Source organism: Ranitomeya variabilis, chromosome 5, assembly GCF_051348905.1.
Source record: "Ranitomeya variabilis isolate aRanVar5 chromosome 5, aRanVar5.hap1, whole genome shotgun sequence".
NCBI classification, from domain to species: Eukaryota; Metazoa; Chordata; class Amphibia; order Anura; family Dendrobatidae; genus Ranitomeya; species Ranitomeya variabilis.
The window spans coordinates 9,944,537-9,968,631 of record NC_135236.1 but is presented as its reverse complement, the minus strand read 5'-3'; the positions used below and the strand labels follow the sequence as shown (position 1 = coordinate 9,968,631).

The following is a 24,095-nucleotide window of genomic DNA, read 5'->3' as shown; positions in this document are numbered from 1 at the left end:
TACAGGTAACACTGACACCTGGTGGTCATCTCCCCACATTACAGGCTGAGCTGTATTATATATTAGACCCTACAGGTAACACTGACACCTGGTGGTCATCTCCCCACATTACAGGCTGAGCTGTATTATATATTAGTCCCTACAGGTAACACTGACATCTGGTGGTCATCTCCCCACATTACAGGCTGAGCTGTATTATGTATCAGTCCCTACAGGTAACACTGACACCTGGTGGTCATCTCCCCACATTACAGGCTGAGCTGTATTATATATTAGACGCTACAGGTAACACTGACACCTGGTGGTCATCTCCCCACATTACAGGCTGAGCTGTATTATATATTATATCCTACAGGTAACACTGACACCTGGTGGTCATCTCCCCACATTACAGGCTGAGCTGTATTATATATTAGTCCCTACAGGTAACACTGACACCTGGTGGTCATCTCCCCACATTACAGGCTGAGCTGTATTATATATTAGACCCTACAGGTAACACTGACACCTGGTTGTCATCTCCCCACATTACAGGCTGAGCTGTATTATGTATCAGTCCCTACAGGTAACACTGACACCTGGTGGTCATCTCCCCACATTACAGGCTGAGCTGTATTATATATTAGTCCTACAGGTAACACTGACACCTGGTGGTCATCTCCCCACATTACAGGCTGAGCTGTATTATATATTATATCCTACAGGTAACACTGACACCTGGTGGTCATCTCCCCACATTACAGGCTGAGCTGTATTATATATTAGACCCTACAGGTAACACCGACACCTGGTGGTCATCTCCCCACATTACAGGCTGAGCTGTATTATATATTAGTCCTACAGGTAACACTGACACCTGGTGGTCATCTCCCCACATTACAGGCTGAGCTGTATTATATATTAGTCCTACAGGTAACACTGACACCTGGTGGTCATCTCCCCACATTACAGGCTGAGCTGTATTATATATTAGTCCCTACAGGTAACACTGACACCTGGTGGTCATCTCCCCACATTACAGGCTGAGCTGTATTTTATATTAGTCCCTACAGGTAACACTGACACCTGGTGGTCATCTCCCCACATTACAGGCTGAGCTGTATTTTATATTAGTCCCTACAGGTAACACTGACACCTGGTGGTCATCTCTCCACATTACAGGCTGAGCTGTATTATATATTAGACCCTACAGGTAACACTGACACCTGGTGGTCATCTCCCCACATTACAGGCTGAGCTGTATTTTATATTAGTCCCTACAGGTAACACTGACACCTGGTGGTCATCTCCCCACATTACAGGCTGAGCTGTATTATATATTAGTCCTACAGGTAACACTGACACCTGGTGGTCATCTCCCCACATTACAGGCTGAGCTGTATTATATATTAGTCCTACAGGTAACACTGACACCTGGTGGTCATCTCCCCACATTACAGGCTGAGCTGTATTATATATTAGACGCTACAGGTAACACTGACACCTGGTGGTCATCTCCCCACATTACAGGCTGAGCTGTATTATATATTAGTCCTACAGGTAACACTGACACCTGGTGGTCATCTCCCCACATTACAGGCTGAGCTGTATTATATATTAGTCCCTACAGGTAACACTGACACCTGGTGGTCATCTCCCCACATTACAGGCTGAGCTGTATTATATATTAGTCCCTACAGGTAACACTGACACCTGGTGGTCATCTCCCCACATTACAGGCCGAGCTGTATTATATATTAGTCCCTACAGGTAACACTGACACCTGGTGGTCATCTCCCCACATTACAGGCTGAGCTGTATTATATATTAGTCCCTACAGGTAACACTGACACCTGGTGGTCATCTCCCCACATTACAGGCCGAGCTGTATTATATATTAGTCCTACAGGTAACACTGACACCTGGTGGTCATCTCCCCACATTACAGGCTGAGCTGTATTATATATTAGTCCCTACAGGTAACACTGACACCTGGTGGTCATCTCCCCACATTACAGGCTGAGCTGTATTATATATTAGTCCTACAGGTAACACTGACACCTGGTGGTCATCTCCCCACATTACAGGCTGAGCTGTATTATATATTAGCCCTACAGGTAACACTGACACCTGGTGGTCATCTCCCCACATTACAGGCTGAGCTGTATTATATATTAGTCCCTACAGGTAACACTGACACCTGGTGGTCATCTCCCCACATTACAGGCTGAGCTGTATTATATATTAGTCCCTACAGGTAACACTGACACCTGGTGGTCATCTCCCCACATTACAGGCTGAGCTGTATTATATATTAGCCCTACAGGTAACACTGACACCTGGTGGTCATCTCCCCACATTACAGGCTGAGCTGTATTATATATTAGTCCTACAGGTAACACCGACACCTGGTGGTCATCTCCCCACATTACAGGCTGAGCTGTATTATATATTAGCCCTACAGGTAACACCGACACCTGGTGGTCATCTCCCCACATTACAGGCTGAGCTGTATTATATATTAGTCCCTACAGGTAACACTGACACCTGGTGGTCATCTCCCCACATTACAGGCTGAGCTGTATTATATATTAGCCCTACAGGTAACACCGACACCTGGTGGTCATCTCCCCACATTACAGGCTGAGCTGTATTATATATTATATCCTACAGGTAACACTGACACCTGGTGGTCATCTCCCCACATTACAGGCTGAGCTGTATTATATATTAGTCCTACAGGTAACACTGACACCTGGTGGTCATCTCCCCACATTACAGGCTGAGCTGTATTATATATTATATCCTACAGGTAACACTGACACCTGGTGGTCATCTCCCCACATTACAGGCTGAGCTGTATTATATATTAGTCCCTACAGGTAACACTGACACCTGGTGGTAATCTCCCCACATTACAGGCTGAGCTGTATTATATATTAGACCCTACAGGTAACACTGACACCTGGTGGTCATCTCCCCACATTACAGGCTGAGCTGTATTATATATTAGTCCCTACAGGTAACACTGACACCTGGTGGTCATCTCCCCACATTACAGGCTGAGCTGTATTATATATTAGACCCTACAGGTAACACTGACACCTGGTGGTCATCTCTCCACATTACAGGCTGAGCTGTATTATATATTAGTCCCTACAGGTAACACTGACACCTGGTGGTCATCTCCCCACATTACAGGCTGAGCTGTATTATATATTATTCCCTACAGGTAACACTGACACCTGGTGGTCATCTCCCCACATTACAGGCTGAGCTGTATTATATATTAGACCCTACAGGTAACACTGACACCTAGTGGTCATCTCCCCACATTACAGGCTGAGCTGTATTATATATTAGTCCCTACAGGTAACACTGACACCTGGTGGTCATCTCCCCACATTACAGGCTGAGCTGTATTATATATTAGACCCTACAGGTAACACTGACACCTGGTGGTCATCTCCCCACATTACAGGCTGAGCTGTATTATATATTAGACCCTACAGGTAACACTGACACCTGGTGGTCATCTCCCCACATTACAGGCTGAGCTGTATTATATATTAGTCCCTACAGGTAACACTGACACCTGGTGGTCATCTCCCCACATTACAGGCTGAGCTGTATTATATATTAGACCCTACAGGTAACACTGACACCTGGTGGTCATCTCCCCACATTACAGGCTGAGCTGTATTATATATTAGTCCCTACAGGTAACACTGACACCTGGTGGTCATCTCCCCACATTACAGGCTGAGCTGTATTATATATTAGTCCTACAGGTAACACTGACACCTGGTGGTCATCTCCCCACATTACAGGCTGAGCTGTATTATATATTAGTCCCTACAGGTAACACTGACACCTGGTGGTCATCTCCCCACATTACAGGCTGAGCTGTATTATATATTAGTCCTACAGGTAACACTGACACCTGGTGGTCATCTCCCCACATTACAGGCTGAGCTGTATTATATATTAGTCCCTACAGGTAACACTGACACCTGGTGGTCATCTCCCCACATTACAGGCTGAGCTGTATTATATATTAGTCCTACAGGTAACACTGACACCTGGTGGTCATCTCCCCACATTACAGGCTGAGCTGTATTATATATTAGTCCCTACAGGTAACACTGACACCTGGTGGTCATCTCCCCACATTACAGGCTGAGCTGTATTATATATTAGTCCTACAGGTAACACTGACACCTGGTGGTCATCTCCCCACATTACAGGCTGAGCTGTATTATATATTAGTCCCTACAGGTAACACTGACACCTGGTGGTCATCTCTCCACATTACAGGCTGAGCTGTATTATATATTAGACCCTACAGGTAACACTGACACCTGGTGGTCATCTCTCCACATTACAGGCTGAGCTGTATTATATATTAGTCCCTACAGGTAACACTGACACCTGGTGGTCATCTCTCCACATTACAGGCTGAGCTGTATTATATATTAGTCCCTACAGGTAACACTGACACCTGGTGGTCATCTCCCCACATTACAGGCTGAGCTGTATTATATATTAGACCCTACAGGTAACACTGACATCTGGTGGTCATCTCCCCACATTACAGGCTGAGCTGTATTTTATATTAGACCCTACAGGTAACACTGACACCTGGTGGTCATCTCCCCACATTACAGGCTGAGCTGTATTATATATTAGTCCCTACAGGTAACACTGACACCTGGTGGTCATCTCCCCACATTACAGGCTGAGCTGTATTATATATTAGTCCCTACAGGTAACACTGACACCTGGTGGTCATCTCTCCACATTACAGGCTGAGCTGTATTATATATTAGTCCTACAGGTAAGTCTCCCACACCTTTACATTGGCCATGTGACATCATTCACATTCCTGTTTCCTATTACTGCAGGGCTCTGATCCATTGTACCAGGCATGTGGCATTCCAGAGTACAGGTGCAGCACTGGAGTAGACTTGTAGGGATGATGTTTGGTGATGGTGTCATGTGACAGTGGTTGTTGGACTAGTCCTAAGCCGTGGACTCGATGGTGCAGCAGGTGCCGTCGGCCTTTGCTTGTGTTGTGGGGTCAGCGCTGACCTTTTCCATCACTGATATTGATACCAGTGTTTGTTTTCTCTCACAATTGATGCGCTGTGTCCCTTTAAGTGACAGAGGTCCCACCCGAGACGTGTGGAGGAGATGGAGGGAGCCGGCAGTGACAGGGATGGTGGTATATACTGGGCGTGAAGGGGTTATGTGTGAGGCAGCTGCAGTGGATATATATATCCCATGTTAAGGTCACGACTCAGTCTCCCCCTCTCCGGCTCATTCCTGAGACCGCCTAAAGGACAGGGGTAACAGGAGCCCGAGCTGACCCCTGACAAGGTCACGTAGGGGACACCAGATCTCCAGTGTCCGCTCCCCACACCCTGCTCCTGCCCTACAGTCCGGGTGTCACCGTCTGATTACAGGGGTCACCGACATCAATGTATGAGCAGAAGTGAGAGATCCGGACATGCGGCACCAGAAACTTCAGAGAACGAGACCCTGAGTCACATATTACTCCCCTCCCCCACTGCTTCTAAAACTGCCCCATTATAGCTTACCCTGATAATCAGTATCGGACAGAGGTGCCAAGGCCCACCGATAACCAACTCCAGGGCCCACCGATAACCAACACCAGGACCCACCGATGACCCACCGATAACCAGCTCCAGGACCCACCGATAACCAACTCCAGGGCCCACCGATAACCAACACCAGGACCCACCGATGACCCACCGATAACCAGCTCCAGGACCCACCGATAACCAACTCCAGGATCCACCGATAACCAGCTCCAGGACCCACCGATAACCAACTCCAGGACCCACCGATAACCAACTCCATGACCCACTGATAACCAACTCCAGGACCCACCGATAACCAACTCCAGGACCCACCGATAACCAACTCCAGGACCCACCGATAACCAGCTCCAGAGCCCACCGATAACCAACTCCAGGGCCCAGGAGTAACCAACTTCAGAGCCCACCGGCAACCAACTGCAGTGCCTACCAGTAACCAACTACAGGGCACACCAGTAATCAACTCCAGGGCCCACAAGTAACCAACTCCAGGGTCCACCAGTAACCAACTCCATGACCCACCTGTAACCTACTCCAGGGCCCACCGATAACCAACTCCAGCTCCCACCAGTAGCCAGTTCCAGGGCCCAGCAGTAAGCAACACAAGGGCCCACCGATAACCAACTCCAGGGCCCAGCAGTAACCAACTCCAGGGCCCAGCAGTAACCAACTCCAGGGCCCAGCAGTAACCAACTCCAGGGCCCAGCAGTAACCAACTCCAGGGCCCAGCAGTAACCAACTCCAGGGCCCACCAGTAACCTACTCCAGGGCCCACCAATAACCTACTCTAGCGCCCACCAGTAAACAGCTCCAGGGCCCAGCAGTAACAAACTCCAGGGTCCACCGATAACCAACTCCAGGGCCCACCAGTAACCAACTCCAGGGCCCACCAGTAACCTATTCCAGAGCCCACCAGTAACCAACTCCAGAGCCCACCAGTAACCTACTCCAGGACCAACCAGCAACCAACTCCAGGGCCCAGCAGTAACCAACTCCAGGGCCCACCGGTAACCAACTCCATGACCCACCAGTAACCTACTCCAGGGCCCACCAGTAACCTACTCCAGCACCCACCAGTAAACAGCTCCAGGGCCCAGCAGTAACCTATTCCAGGGCCCACTGGTAACCTACTCCAGGGCCAACCGGCAACCAACTCTAGAGCCCACGGGTAACCAACTCCAGCGCCCACCAGTAACTAACTCCAGGGCCCACCAGTAACCAGCTCCAGGGCCCACAAGTAACTGTCACGGTTCACGGGGAGGATACCTTTATCATCCCCACCACTCACATGAATTTGTCATGAACCGGGGTTGTTTGGTTGCCCCTGGTTCTTTCTGAATGGGATTTATCTATATCCCACTTCCCAGTTCCCGTTTATAACTTGCAGCTCTCTGGCTCCCCCATTACCCTCAGGTCAGACCGGGTACTGCACCTAGGATAATTAGTCGCCAGAAATGCTACCTTCTATGTACTGGCTATTTGGCATGCTGCAGTGAGGGCGATATAACTACTCCCACTCAGGCGGGAACAATAATTATCAACGCCACCGGTTGCAACAAAGCCTCCCAATCACACAGGACAAATCCCGCTGCCACCAGCTCCAATTTCTTAATTATTAACGGGTTCGGAGCCAACCCAGATTAGTAGCATAATTCACTTAAGAGGACGTGACAGTTCGTTATAGAGCAAGGAGAGACAAGATAGTCTATTTTATATTTTACTCCAAAAAAAGTTAAGCAGTGTTTACAGAAGTATAAAAAGATATTATAAAGGAGACAAGTATCGTATGTACAGTTCTCTCCATTCAGACCCGCATGTCTGTTCTTCTTGAGACAACTCTATCCATTCTAGACTCTCTTCTAGTCTGTGGCTGGACAGTCTTCTGCCAACTGTTCCCTGTAAAACTTTCTGTCCTGCTAAACTCTATGTCCTGTTTCTACTCGCCTCACCCCCATACTTGTCTAAACTACTGTGACATGCATACACCTGTCCATCAGACTCCTCTCTTCTCCACCAGACTCCTGCGTCCTCCACTAGACTCCTCTGTCTTCCATTAGACCTCTCTCTTTCCTTTTCTAGAGCCCACATTTCTCTGCTCCTCCAAGACATATCTTCCTGATTATATCATTTTGTCTCCTCCAGGCTCCTCAACATCATTTAAACTCCTCTGCTCCCTCTACATTTTTTTCATCCTCCAGACCCCTCTGTCCCCATCCAGACCCCTCTGTCCTCATCCAGACCCCCCTGTCCTCATCCAGACTTCTTTAGTATTTTCAGACTGTTCTTCTGACCCCAAATACATCTTCTCCTGCAGACTGTTCCCTCCTCTCTAGACTCCTCTGCTCTCCTCGGAGACCTCATACCTTTCAGAAATCTCTTCTCCATACACCTTTCCTCCTGACAGACACCTCCATATCCGTCTGTCATCTCTAGATCCCTCTGTACCCTTCAGACCTGTGTGTCCCCTCTAGAATACTCTACCTCATTCTCTAATTCCTCTGTCCCCTCCAGGCTCATCTGCTCCCTGAAACCCATCTCTTCTACTCCATATTCTTCTGAACCCTCCTGACTCCTCTCTCCCATCCAGACCGTTTTGTTCCATTCCAGACTTCTCTTCTCTCCCCAGAAACATCTTTCTCTACATACTTCTATATCTCTTCCAGAAACCTCTCCTCCCCCAGACAACTCTTCGCTTCTCGATTCCTCCAGTCCAGACATATCTGCTCCCCCAGACACCTCCATATCCTTCTGAACCATAGGCTATGTGCACATGTTGCAGATTTCCTGCGGATCCGCGGTGTTTTTTTCCACGCAGATCCGCAAGTGATTTACAGTACAATGTAAATTAATGGAAAAAAATGCTGTGCTAATGGTGCGGAAAAATCCACAAGGAAAACGCAGCAAATTGAAAGAAGGAGCATGTCATTTAAATGTTCGGATCTGCAGCGTTTCTGCATCGTTCCTTGCATCCGCAGGGGTAAAACGCATGAAATCCACATAGAATTCACAGCAAATCCGCAACAAAAACGCACAAAATCTGCATTAAAAACGTGCCGATTTTGACCTGCGTTTTCTGCCAAGAGATGCAGAATCCGCACAGAAAATTCCACAGGCAAATCCGCAACGTGTGCACATACCCTGAAAGACTCTTCTGTCTTCTCCAGAATCCTAATCCTAGCCTACACACTGACCCTAGCCCTAACACCAATCCTAGCCCTAACACTAATCCTAGCCCTAACACCAATCCTAGCCCTAACACTAATCCTAGCCCTATCACCAATCCTAGCCCTAACACTAATCCTAGCCCTAACACTAATCCTAGCCCTAACACCAATCCTAGCCCTAACACTAATCCTAGCCCTAACACCAATCCTAGCCCTAACACTAATCCTAGCCCTAACACTAATCCTAGCCCTAACACTAATCCTAGCCCTAACACTAATCCTAGCCCTAACACTAATCCTAGCCCTAACACTAATCCTAGCCCTAACACTAATCCTAGCCCTAACACTAATCCTAGCCCTAACACTAATCCTAGCCCTAACACTAATCCTAGCCCTAACACTAATCCTAGCCCTAACACTAATCCTAGCCCTAACACTAATCCTAGCCCTAACACTAATCCTAGCCCTAACACTAATCCTAGCCCTAACACTAATCCTAGCCCTAACACTAATCCTAGCCCTAAGGGTACCGTCTCACATAACGATTTACCAACGATCACAACCAGAGATACCACCTGGCCGTGATCGTTGGTAAGTTGTTGTGTGGTCGCTGGGGAGCTGTCACACAGAGAGCTCTCCAGCGACCAACGATGCCGAGGTCCCGGGTAACCAGGGTAAACATCGGGTTACTAAGCGCAGGGCCGCGCTTAGTAACCCGATGTTTACCCTGGTTACCAGCGTAAAAGTAAAAAAAAAAAAACGTACATACTCACATTCCGGTGTCCGCCAGGTCCCTCGCCGTCTGCTTCCCGCTCTGACTGACTGCCGGCCGGAGCAGAGCACAGTGGCGACATCACCGCTGTGATCTGCTCTCACTTTCCGGCCGGCAGTTTACCGATGTTTACCCCGGTTACAAGCGAACGCATCGCTGGATCGCTGTCACACACAACGATCCAGCGATGACAGCGGGAGATCCAGCGACGAAATAAAGTTCCAAACGATCTGCTACGACGTACGATTCTCAGCAGGATCCCTGATCGCTGCTGCGTGTCAGACACAGCGATATCGTATGGATATCGCTGGAACGTCACAGATCGTACCGTCGTAGCGACCAAAGTGCCACTGTGTGACAGTACCCTAACACTAATCCTAGCTCTAATACTAATCATAGCTCTAATACTAATCCTAGCCTTTACACTAATCTTAGTCCTAACACTAATCTTAGCCCTAACACTAATCTTAGCCCTAACACTAATCTTAGCCCTAACACTAATCTTAGCCCTAACACTAATCTTAGCCCTAACACTAATCTTAGCCCTAACACTAATCTTAGCCCTAACACTAATCTTAGCCCTAACACTAATCTTAGCCCTAACACTAATCTTAGCCCTAACACTAATCTTAGCCCTAACACTAATCTTAGTCCTAACACTAATCTTAGCCCTTACATTAATTTTAGCCCTAACCCTAATCTTAGCCCTAACCCTAATCTTAGCCCTTACACTAATCTTAGCCCTTACACTAATCTTAGCCCTAACCCTAATCTTAGCCCTAACACTAATCTTAGCCCTTACACTAATCTTAGCCCTTACACCAATCTTAGCCCTTACACTAATCTTAGCCCTAACACTAATCTTAGCCCTAACACTAATCTTAGCCCTAACCCTAATCTTAGCCCTTACACTAATCTTAGCCCTTACACTAATCTTAGCCCTTACACTAATCTTAGCCCTTACACTAATCTTAGCCCTAACACTAATCTTAGCCCTAACACTAATCTTAGCCCTAACACTAATCTTAGCCCTAACACTAATCTTAGCCCTAACACTAATCTTAGCCCTAACACTAATCTTAGCCCTAACACTAATCTTAGCCCTAACACTAATCTTAGCCCTAACACTAATCTTAGCCCTAACACTAATCTTAGCCCTAACACTAATCTTAGCCCTAACACTAATTCAAGCCTTATCCCTAATCCTGTCCCTAAGGGCTCATACTCACCTGCGAGAATCTCGGATGAGTCTTGCACGTCAATACCCGTCACTGCACCCGGCACTCAGATCGGAGCGTGCGGCCACATAGGAATACATGCAGCCGCACGCTCCACTCCTGAGTGCCGGCAGCAGTGCCGGGTATTGACGTGCGAGACTCATCCGAGTTTCTCGCAGGTGAGTATGAGCCCTAACACTAATCCTTTCCCTAAGGCCTCTTTCACACTTCTGTTTTAAGCCATACGTCGCAATCCGTTGTTTTAGCAAAAAAAGGATCCTGCAAATGTGCCCGCAGGATGCGTTTTTTGCCATTCACTTTTATTGACGATGGATTGCGACGAATGGGCGCACGTCGGATCCGTCGTGCAACGGATGCATCGTGATTTTGCGGCCCGTCGTAACGAAAAAACGTTCAATGTAACGTTTTTTCGTCTGTCGAAACCGCCATTTCAGACCACGCATGCGCGGCCGGAACTCCGCCCACTCCTCCCCGGAACACATAATGGGCAGCGGATGCATCTGAAAACTGCATCCGCTGCCCACGTTGTGCACTATTTGCACAACGTCCATCGGTACGTCGGGCAGATGGTTTGCGACGGCCCCGTACCGACGGAAATGTGAAAGAGGCCTAACACTAATCCTAGCCCTAACACTAATCCTAGCTCTTACACTAATCCTAGCTCTTACACTAATCCTAGCCCTAACACTAATCCTAGCCCTAACACTAATCCTAGCCCTAACACTAATCCTAGCCCTAACACTAATCCTAGCTCTTACACTAATCCTAGCTCTAACACTAATTATAGCCCTATCCCTAATTCTATCCCCATCACTAATGCTAGCCCTATCTCTAATCCTAGCTGTGATGGTGTGATATGTTATGTGGGTATCATTTTGTGTATATTTATATTTTACTGATTTTCATAGTGTTCTCTTGTTGCCCTGTATCATTCCGTGTATTCCCCATATTGTCTAGGGTCTCAATTACCTTCCAAAAGGCTGATAATTGAATTAGCTCACTGAGGCCATGTGCACACGTTCAGTATTTTTCGCGTTTTTTTCGTGTTTTTTCGCCATAAAAACGTGATAAAAATGCGAAAAAAAACGCTTACATATGCCTCCTATTATTTACAGTGTATTCCGCATTTCTTGTGCAAATGTTGCATTTTTTTCCGCGAAAAAATCGCATTACGGAAAAAAAAAGCAAAATGTTCATTAAAAATGCGGAATTGCGGGGGTTCTGCACACCTAGGAGTGCATTGATCTGCTTACTTCCCGCACGGGGCTGTGCACACCATGCGGGAAGTAAGCAGATTATGTGCGGTTGGTACCCAGGGTGGAGGAGAGGAGACTCTCCTCCACGCACTGGGCACCATATAATTGGGCGAAAAAAAAGAATTAAAATAAAAAATAGTCCTATACTCACCTTCGATGTCCCCAGAGTGTTCCCGCCTCTCACCGCTGCATGCTGCCGCTTCTGTTCCTATAGATGGTGTGGTTCAGGACCTGCGGTGACGTCACTGTCTTGTGATTGGTCGCGTGACCGCTCATGTGACCGCTCGCGACCAATCACAAGCCGTGACGTCACCGAAGGCCCTGAACCACACCGGCATCTATAGGAACGGAGGCTGCAGAGGGTGAGTATAACCATTTTTTTATTTTTAAACATTCTATCATTTACTATAGATGCTGCATAAGCAGCATCTATAGTAAAAAGTTGGTCACACTTGTCAAACAGTATGTTTGGCAAGTGTGACCAACCTGTCAGTCAGTTTTCCAAGCGATGCTACAGATCGCTTGGAAAACTTTAGCATTCTGCAAGCTAATTTCGCTTGCAAAATGCTAAAAAAAGCGAAAAAAAAACGCAAAAAAAAAAATGCGGATTTCTTGCAGAAATTTTCTGGTTTTCTTCAGGAAATTTCTGCAAGAAATCCGGACGTGTGCACATACCCTTACTGTATCTATGCCTCTTGATGACCCCCTGAAAACCACCCCAACCTGTCTGACTACCCCTGGATATAAGGAGGGGGCTGGGGAGGACAGGAGCTGGGAAGTCAGTTCCTGTGTGGAGAGGATGGTGTGGACACAGCACGTCAGAGAGAAAGGGAAGCGTATGGATTTTTTATCCTCTGTCTGGTGGATTATTGGACTCTCATCTCCTTGGACATTATCCTGTCACTGAACTACATTCGTGTTCTGAACTATTGTATCCTCACTGTGGTGGATTGTTTACGGACCTTTTAGTTTTGCCTATAATAAAGGTCTTGGGATTGTTCACACTTCCCTCGCTCTGTTGATTGTGTGGTATCGGATCAGGACCCCATGACACTAAAGGTACCGTTACACTAAACGACTTACCAACGATCACGACCAGCGATGCGATCGTTGGTAAGTCGTTGTGTGGTCGCTGGGGAGCTGTCACACAGACAACTCTCTCCAGCGACCAACGATCAGGGGAACGACTTCGGCATCGTTGAAACTGTCTTCAACGATGCCGAAGTCCCCCTGCAGCACCCGGGTAACCAGGGTAAACATCGGGTTACTAAGTGCAGGGCCGCGCTTAGTAACCCGATATTTACCCTGGTTACCATTGTAAAAGTAAAAAAAAAACACTACATACTCACCTTCTGATGTCTGTCACGTCCCCCGGCGTCCACAGGGTTATGCGCTGCTGCCGAGAGCTTCCTGCACTGGCTGAATGTGTGAGCGCCGGCAGCAGCGGTGACATCACCGCTGTGCTCTGCTTTACGGCCGGCCGGCGCTGACACATTCAGTGCAGGGAACCGCCGGCGGGGGACGTGACAGACATCAGAAGGTGAGTATGTACTGTTTTTTTTTTTACTTTTACAATGGTAACCAGGGTAAATATCGGGTTACTAAGCGTGGCCCTGCACTTAGTAACCCGATATTTACCCTGGTTACAAGTGAACACATCGCTGGATCAGTGTCACACACACCGATCCAGCGATGACAGCGGGTGATCAGCGACGAAATAAAGTGCTGGCCTTCTAGCTCTGACCAGCGATATCACAGCGGGATCCAGATCGCTGCTGCATGTCAAACACAACGAGATCGCTATCCAGGACGCTGCAACGTCACGGATCCTCGTCGTTCTCACTGCAAAGTCGCTTAGTGTGAAGGTACCTTTACCCTAACACTAATCCCAGCCCTTACACTAATCCCAGCCCTAACACTAATCCCAGCCCTTACACTAACTCAAGCCATAACACTAATCCCATCCCTAACACTAATCCCAGCCCTAACACTAATCCCAGCCCTAACACTAATCCCAGCCCTAACACTAATCCCAGCCCTAACACTAGTCCCAGCCCTAACACTAGTCCCAGCCCTAACACTAGTCCCAGCCCTAACACTAGTCCTAGCCCTAACACTAATCCTAGCCCTAACACTAATCCTAGCCCTAACACTAATCCCAGCCCTAACACTAGTCCCAGCCCTAACACTAATCCCAGCCCTAACACTAATCCTAGCCCTAACACTAATCCTAGCCCTAAAACTAATCCCAGCCCTAACACTAATCCCAGCCCTAACACTAATCCCAGCCCAAACACTAATCCTAGCCCTAACACTAATCCTAGCCCTAACACTAATCCTAGCCCTAACACTAATCCTAGCCCTAACACTAATCCCAGCCCTAACACTAGTCCTTGCTCTAACACTAATCCCAGCCCTAACACTAGTCCTTGCTCTAACACTAATCCCAGCCCTAACACTAATCCCAGCCCTAACACTAGTCCCAGCCCTAACACTAATCCTATCCCTAACACTAATCCCAGCCCTAACACTAATCCTATCCCTAACACTAGTCCCAGCCCTAACACTAGTCCCAGCCCTAACACTAGTCCCAACCCTAACACTAGTCCCAGCCCTAACACTAGTCCCAGCCCTAACACTAATCCCAGCCCTAACACTAATCCCAGCCCTAACACTAATCCCAGCCCTAACACTAATCCCAGCCCTAACACTAATCCCAGCCCTAACACTAATCCCAGCCCTAACACTAATCCCAGCCCTAACACTAATCCCAGCCCTAACACTAATCCCAGCCCTAACACTAATCCCAGCCCTAACACTAATCCCAGCCCTAACACTAATCCCAGCCCTAACACTAATCCCAGCCCTAACACTAATCCCAGCCCTAACACTAATCCCAGCCCTAACACTAATCCCAGCCCTAACACTAATCCCAGCCCTAACACTAATCCCAGCCCTAACACTAATCCCAGCCCTAACACTAATCCCAGCCCTAACACTAATCCCAGCCCTAACACTAATCCCAGCCCTAACACTAATCCCAGCCCTAACACTAATCCCAGCCCTAACACTAATCCCAGCCCTAACACTAATCCCAGCCCTAACACTAATCCCAGCCCTAACACTAATCCCAGCCCTAACACTAATCCCAGCCCTGTGTATAATCTGACATGTGCACACGTAACGTTATATGGCAGCCATAGAGGGGGAGGGGTGGTATAAAGCTGCAGGACGGGTCGGGGGTCCCATACAGTGTGAACTGTCCTGATTATTGTATATTGTGACAATGAAGGTGCAGATACTTATTCACAGCACTGTGATCGTGTCTGTGTCCCCCTCCCTGTGGGCGCTCGTTATGTGACCCCCGGACCGTCCCTCCCTGTATATAAGGCAGGCGATGTACCGAGCGGTCACATTACCCACCGGCCAGAGGCACCGCACACCGGGTAAGAGCAGCTGTATACATGATAGAGGCTGTACATTATATACTGTGTATTATACAGACTCCTCACCTAATATATCATTGTATACAGTATATTACACCGCGTCACCCCTGCACTGTACATTATATACTGTGTATTACACCGTCACCCCTGCACAGTACATTATATACTGTGTATTATACAGACTTCTCACCTTATATATTATTATATACAGTATATTACACCGTCACCCCTGCACTGTACAATATACACTGTATATTACACCGTCACCCCTGCACTGTACATTATATACTGTATATTACACCGTCACCCCTGCACTGTACATTATATACTATATATTACACCGTCACCCCTGTACTGTACATTATACACTGTATATTACACCGTCACCCCTGCACTGTACATTATATACTATATATTACACCGTCACCCCTGCACAGTACATTATATACTGTGTATTATACAGACTTCTCACCTTATATATCATTATATACAGTATATTACACCGTCACCCCTGCACAGTACATTATATACTGTGTATTATACAGACTTCTCACCTTATATATCATTATATACAGTATATTACACCGTCACCCCTGCTCTGTACATTATATACTGTATATTACACCGTCACCCTGCACTGTACATTATACACTGTATATTACACCGTCACCCTGCACTGTACATTATATACAGTATATTACACCGTCACCCCTGCACTGTACATTATACACTGTATATTACACCGTCACCCCTGTACTGTACATTATACACTGTATATTACACCGTCACCCTTGCACTGTACATTATATACTGTATATTACACCGTCACCCTGCACTGTACATTATACACTGTATATTACACCGTCACCCCTGCACTGTACATTATATACTGTATATTACACCGTCACCCCTGCACTGTACATTATATACTGTATATTACACCGTCACCCCTGCACTGTACATTATACACTGTATATTACACCGTCACCCCTGCACTGTACATTATACACTGTATATTACACCGTCACCCTGTACTGTACATTATATACTGTATATTACACCGTCACCCTGCACTGTACATTATATACAGTATATTACACCGTCACCCTGCACTGTACATTATACACTGTATATTACACCGTCACCCCTGCACTGTACATTATACACTGTATATTACACCGTCACCCTGCACTGTACATTATACACTGTATATTACACCGTCACCCTGCACTGTACATTATATACTGTATATTACACCGTCACCCCTGCACTGTACATTATATACTATATATTACACCATCACCCCTGCACTGTACATTATATACTGTATATTACACCTTCACCCCTGCACTGTACATTATACACTGTATATTACACCGTCACCCCTGCACTGTACATTATACACTGTATATTACACCGTCACCCTGCACTGTACATTATACACTGTATATTACACCGTCACCCTGCACTGTACATTATATACTGTATATTACACCGTCACCCCTGCACTGTACATTATATACTATATATTACACCATCACCCCTGCACTGTACATTATATACTGTATATTACACCTTCACCCCTGCACTGTACATTATACACTGTATATTACACCGTCACCCCTGCACTGTACATTATACACTGTATATTACACCGTCATCCCTGCACTGTACATTATATACAGTATATTACACCGTCACCCTGCACTGTACATTATACACTGTATATTACACCGTCACCCCTGCACGGTACATTATACACTGTATATTACACCGTCACCCTGCACTGTACATTATACACTGTATATTACACCGTCATCCCTGCACTGTACATTATATACAGTATATTACACCGTCACCCCTGCACGGTACATTATACACTGTATATTACACCGTCACCCCTGCACTGTACATTATACACTGTATATTACACCGTCACCCCTGCACTGTACATTATACACTGTATATTACACCTTCACCCCTGCACTGTACATTATATACTGTATATTACACCGTCACCCCTGCACTGTACATTATACACTGTATATTACACCGTCACCCTGCACTGTACATTATACACAGTATATTACACCGTCACCCTGCACTGTACATTATACACTGTATATTACACCGTCACCCTGCACTGTACATTATACACTGTATATTACACCGTCACCCTGCACTGTACATTATACACTGTATATTACACCGTCATCCCTGCACTGTACATTATATACAGTATATTACACCGTCACCCCTGCACTGTACATTATACACTGTATATTACACCGTCACCCTTGCACTGTACATTATATACTGTATATTACACCGTCACCCTGCACTGTACATTATATACAGTATATTACACCGTCACCCCTGCACTGTACATTATACACTGTATATTACACCGTCACCCCTGCACTGTACATTATACACTGTATATTACACCGTCACCCTGCACTGTACATTATATACTGTATATTACACCGTCACCCTGTACTGTACATTATATACTGTATATTACACCGTCACCCTTGCACTGTACATTATATACTGTATATTACACCGTCACCCTGCACTGTACATTATATACAGTATATTACACCGTCACCCCTGCACTGTACATTATACACTGTATATTACACCGTCACCCCTGCACTGTACATTATATACTGTATATTACACCGTCACCCCTGCACTGTACATTATACACTGTATATTACACCGTCACCCTGCACTGTACATTATACACTGTATATTACACCGTCACCCTGCACTGTACATTATATACAGTATATTACACCGTCACCCTGTACTGTACATTATACACTGTATATTACACCGTCACCCCTGCACTGTACATTATACACTGTATATTACACCGTCATCCCTGCACTGTACATTATACACTGTATATTACACCGTCATCCCTGCACTGTACATTATATACAGTATATTACACCGTCACCCCTGCACTGTACATTATACACTGTATATTACACCGTCACCCTTGCACTGTACATTATATACTGTATATTACACCGTCACCCTTGCACTGTACATTATATACTGTATATTACACCGTCACCCTGCACTGTACATTATATACTGTATATTACACCGTCACCCCTGCACTGTACATTATATACTGTATATTACACCGTCACCCCTGCACTGTACATTATACACTGTATATTACACCGTCACCCCTGCACTGTACATTATACACTGTATATTACACCTTCACCCCTGCACTGTACATTATATACTATATATTACACCGTCACCCCTGCACTGTACATTATATACTGTATATTACACCGTCACCCCTGCACTGTACATTATACACTGTATATTACACCGTCACCCTGCACTGTACATTATACACTGTATATTACACCGTCACCCTGTACTGTACATTATACACTGTATATTACACCGTCACCCCTGCACTGTACATTATATACAGTATATTACACCGTCACCCTGCACTGTACATTATATACTGTATATTACACGGTCACCCCTGCACTGTACATTATATACTGTATATTACACCGTCACCCTGCACTGTACATTATACACTGTATATTACACCTTCACCCCTGCACTGTACATTATACACTGTATATTACACCGTCACCCCTGCACTGTACATTATATACTGTATATTACACCGTCACCCCTGCACTGTACATTATATACTGTATATTACACCGTCACCCCTGCACTGTACATTATACACTGTATATTACACCGTCACCCTGTACTGTACATTATATACTGTATATTACACCGTCACCCCTGCACGGTACATTATACACTGTATATTACACCGTCACCCCTGCACGGTACATTATACACAGTATATTACACCGTCACCCCTGTACTGTACATTATACACTGTATATTACACCGTCACCCCTGCACTGTACATTATACACTGTATATTACACCGTCACCCTGTACTGTACATTATATACTGTATATTACACCGTCACCCCTGCACTGTACATTATACACTGTATATTACACCGTCACCCCTGCACTGTACATTATATACTGTATATTACACCGTCACCCTGCACTGTACATTATATACTGTATATTACACCGTCACCCCTGCACTGTACATTATACACTGTATATTACACCGTCACCCCTGTACTGTACATTATATACTGTATATTACACCGTCACCCTGCACTGTACATTATACACTGTATATTACACCGTCACCCCTGCACTGTACATTATACACTGTATATTACACCGTCACCCCTGCTCTGTACATTATATACTATATATTACACCTTCACCCCTGCACTGTACATTATATACAGTATATTACACCGTCACCCTGCACTGTACATTATACACTGTATATTACACCGTCACCCCTGCACTGTACATTATATACTGTATATTACACCGTCACCCTGCACTGTACATTATATACTGTATATTACACCGTCACCCCTGCACTGTACATTATACACTGTATATTACACCGTCACCCCTGTACTGTACATTATACACTGTATATTACACCGTCACCCTGCACTGTACATTATATACTGTATATTACACCGTCACCCCTGCACTGTACATTATACACTGTATATTACACCGTCACCCCTGTACTGTACATTATACACTGTATATTACACCGTCACCCCTGTACTGTACATTATACACTGTATATTACACCGTCACCCCTGTACTGTACATTATACACTGTATATTACACCGTCACCCCTGCACTGTACATTATATACTGTATATTACACCGTCACCCCTGCACTGTACATTATACACTGTATATTACACCGTCACCCCTGTACTGTACATTATATACTGTATATTACACCGTCACCCTGTACTGTACATTATATACTGTATATTACACCGTCACCCCTGCACTGTACATTATACACTGTATATTACACCGTCACCCCTGCACTGTACATTATATACTGTATATTACACCGTCACCCCTGTACTGTACATTATACACTGTATATTACACCGTCACCCCTGCACTGTACATTATATACTGTATATTACACCGTCACCCCTGTACTGTACATTATACACTGTATATTACACCGTCACCCTGTACTGTACATTATATACTGTATATTACACCGTCACCCTGCACTGTACATTATATACTGTATATTACACCGTCACCCCTGCACTGTACATTATACACTGTATATTACACCGTCACCCTGCACTGTACATTATACACTGTATATTACACCGTCACCCCTGCACTGTACATTATATACTGTATATTACACCGTCACCCTGCACTGTACATTATATACTGTATATTACACCGTCACCCCTGTACTGTACATTGTACACTGTATATTACACCGTCACCCCTGCACTGTACATTATATACTGTATATTACACCGTCACCCTGCACTGTACATTATATACTGTATATTACACCGTCACCCCTGTACTGTACATTGTACACTGTATATTACACCGTCACCCCTGCACTGTACATTATACACTGTATATTACACCGTCACCCTGCACTGTACATTATATACTATATATTACACCGTCACCCCTGCACTGTACATTATACACTGTATATTACACCGTCACCCTGCACTGTACATTATATACTATATATTACACCGTCACCCCTGCACTGTACATTATACACTGTATATTACACCGTCACCCTGTACTGTACATTATACACTGTATATTACACCGTCACCCCTACACTGTACATTATATACTGTATATTACACCGTCACCCCTGTACTGTACATTATACACTGTATATTACACCGTCACCCCTGTACTGTACATTATATACTGTATATTACACCGTCACCCCTGCACTGTACATTGTACACTGTATATTACACCGTCACCCCTGCACTGTACATTATATACTGTATATTACACCGTCACCCCTACACTGTACATTATATACTGTATATTACACCGTCACCCCTGCACTGTACATTATATACTGTATATTACACCGTCACCCCTGCACTGTACATTATATACTGTATATTACACCGTCACCCTGTACTGTACATTATATACTGTATATTACACCGTCACCCCTGCATTGTACATTATACACTGTATATTACACCGTCACCCTGCACTGTACATTATACACTGTATATTACACCGTCACCCCTGCACTGTACATTATACACTGTATATTACACCGTCACCCTGTACTGTACATTATACACTGTATATTACACCGTCACCCTGTACTGTACATTATACACTGTATATTACACCGTCACCCCTGCACTGTACATTATACACTGTATATTACACCGTCACCCTGTACTGTACATTATACACTGTATATTACACCGTCACCCCTGCACTGTACATTATACACTGTATATTACACCGTCACCCTGCACTGTACATTATACACTGTATATTACACCGTCACCCCTGCACTGTACATTATATACTGTATATTACACCGTCACCCTGCACTGTACATTATACACTGTATATTACACCGTCACCCTGCACTGTACATTATACACTGTATATTACACCGTCACCCTGTACTGTACATTATATACTGTATATTACACCGTCACCCTGCACTGTACATTATATACTGTATATTACACCGTCACCCCTGCACTGTACATTATACACTGTATATTACACCGTCACCCTATACTGTACATTATATACTGTATATTACACCGTCACCCTGCACTGTACATTATACACTGTATATTACACCGTCACCCCTGCACTGTACATTATACACTGTATATTACACCGTCACCCTGCACTGTACATTATACACTGTATATTACACCGTCACCCCTGCACTGTACATTATACACTGTATATTACACCGTCACCCCTGTACTGTACATTATACACTGTATATTACACCGTCACCCCTGCACTGTACATTATATACAGTATATTACACCGTCACCCTGTACTGTACATTATATACTGTATATTACACCGTCACCCCTGCACTGTACATTATATACTGTATATTACACCGTCACCCCTGCACTGTACATTATACACTGTATATTACACCGTCACCCCTGCACTGTCCATTATACACTGTATATTACACCGTCACCCTGTACTGTACATTATACACTGTATATTACACCGTCACCCTGTACTGTACATTATATACTGTATATTACACCGTCACCCTGCACTGTACATTATACACTGTATATTACACCGTCACCCCTGCACTGTACATTATACACTGTATATTACACCGTCACCCCTGCACTGTACATTATACACTGTATATTACACCGTCACCCTGCACTGTACATTATACACTGTATATTACACCGTCACCCCTGCACTGTACATTATACACTGTATATTACACCGTCACCCTGTACTGTACATTATATACTGTATATTACACCGTCACCCTGCACTGTACATTATATACTGTATATTACACCGTCACCCCTGCACTGTACATTATACACTGTATATTACACCGTCACCCCTGCACTGTACATTATACACTGTATATTACACCGTCACCCTGCACTGTACATTATACACTGTATATTACACCGTCACCCCTACACTGTACATTATACACTGTATATTACACCGTCACCCCTACACTGTACATTATATACTGTATATTACACCGTCACCCCTACACTGTACATTATACACTGTATATTACACCGTCACCCCTGCACTGTACATTATACACTGTATATTACACCGTCACCCCTGCACTGTACATTATACACTGTATATTACACCGTCACCCCTGCACTGTACATTATACACAGTATATTACACCGTCACCCTGTACTGTACATTATACACAGTATATTACACCGTCACCCCTGCACTGTACATTATACACAGTATATTACACCGTCACCCTGTACTGTACATTATACACAGTATATTACACCGTCACCCCTGCACTGTACATTATACACAGTATATTACACCGTCACCCCTGCACTGTACATTATATACTGTATATTACACCGTCACCCCTACACTGTACATTATATACTGTATATTACACCGTCACCCCTGCACTGTACATTATATACTGTATATTACACCGTCACCCCTGCACTGTACATTATACACTGTATATTACACCGTCACCCCTGCACTGTACATTATACACTGTATATTACACCGTCACCCCTGCACTGTACATTATACACTGTATATTACACCGTCACCCCTGCACTGTACATTATACACTGTATATTACACCGTCACCCCTGCACTGTACATTATATACTGTATATTACACCGTCACCCCTGCACTGTACATTATACACTGTATATTACACCGTCACCCCTGCACTGTACATTATACACTGTATATTACACCGTCACCCTGCACTGTACATTATACACTGTATATTACACCGTCACCCTGTACTGTACATTATATACTGTATATTACACCGTCACCCCTACACTGTACATTATACACTGTATATTACACCGTCACCCCTACACTGTACATTATACACTGTATATTACACCGTCACCCCTGCACTGTACATTATACACAGTATATTACACCGTCACCCCTGCACTGTACATTA

General features: G+C 45.0%; 1 protein-coding gene across 1 annotated transcript in view; it reads left to right on the top strand.

Annotated features, from left to right (window-relative positions):
• Positions 1–15,414: 15,414 nt before the first annotated feature.
• ENO3 (enolase 3) overlaps positions 15,415–24,095 on the top strand; it is a 37,409-nt gene continuing 28,728 nt past the window's right edge. The window contains exon 1 of the mRNA XM_077261562.1: positions 15,415–15,476. The gene's annotated coding sequence lies outside the window, so the exon portion shown is untranslated. The remainder of the gene's footprint in view (positions 15,477–24,095) is intronic.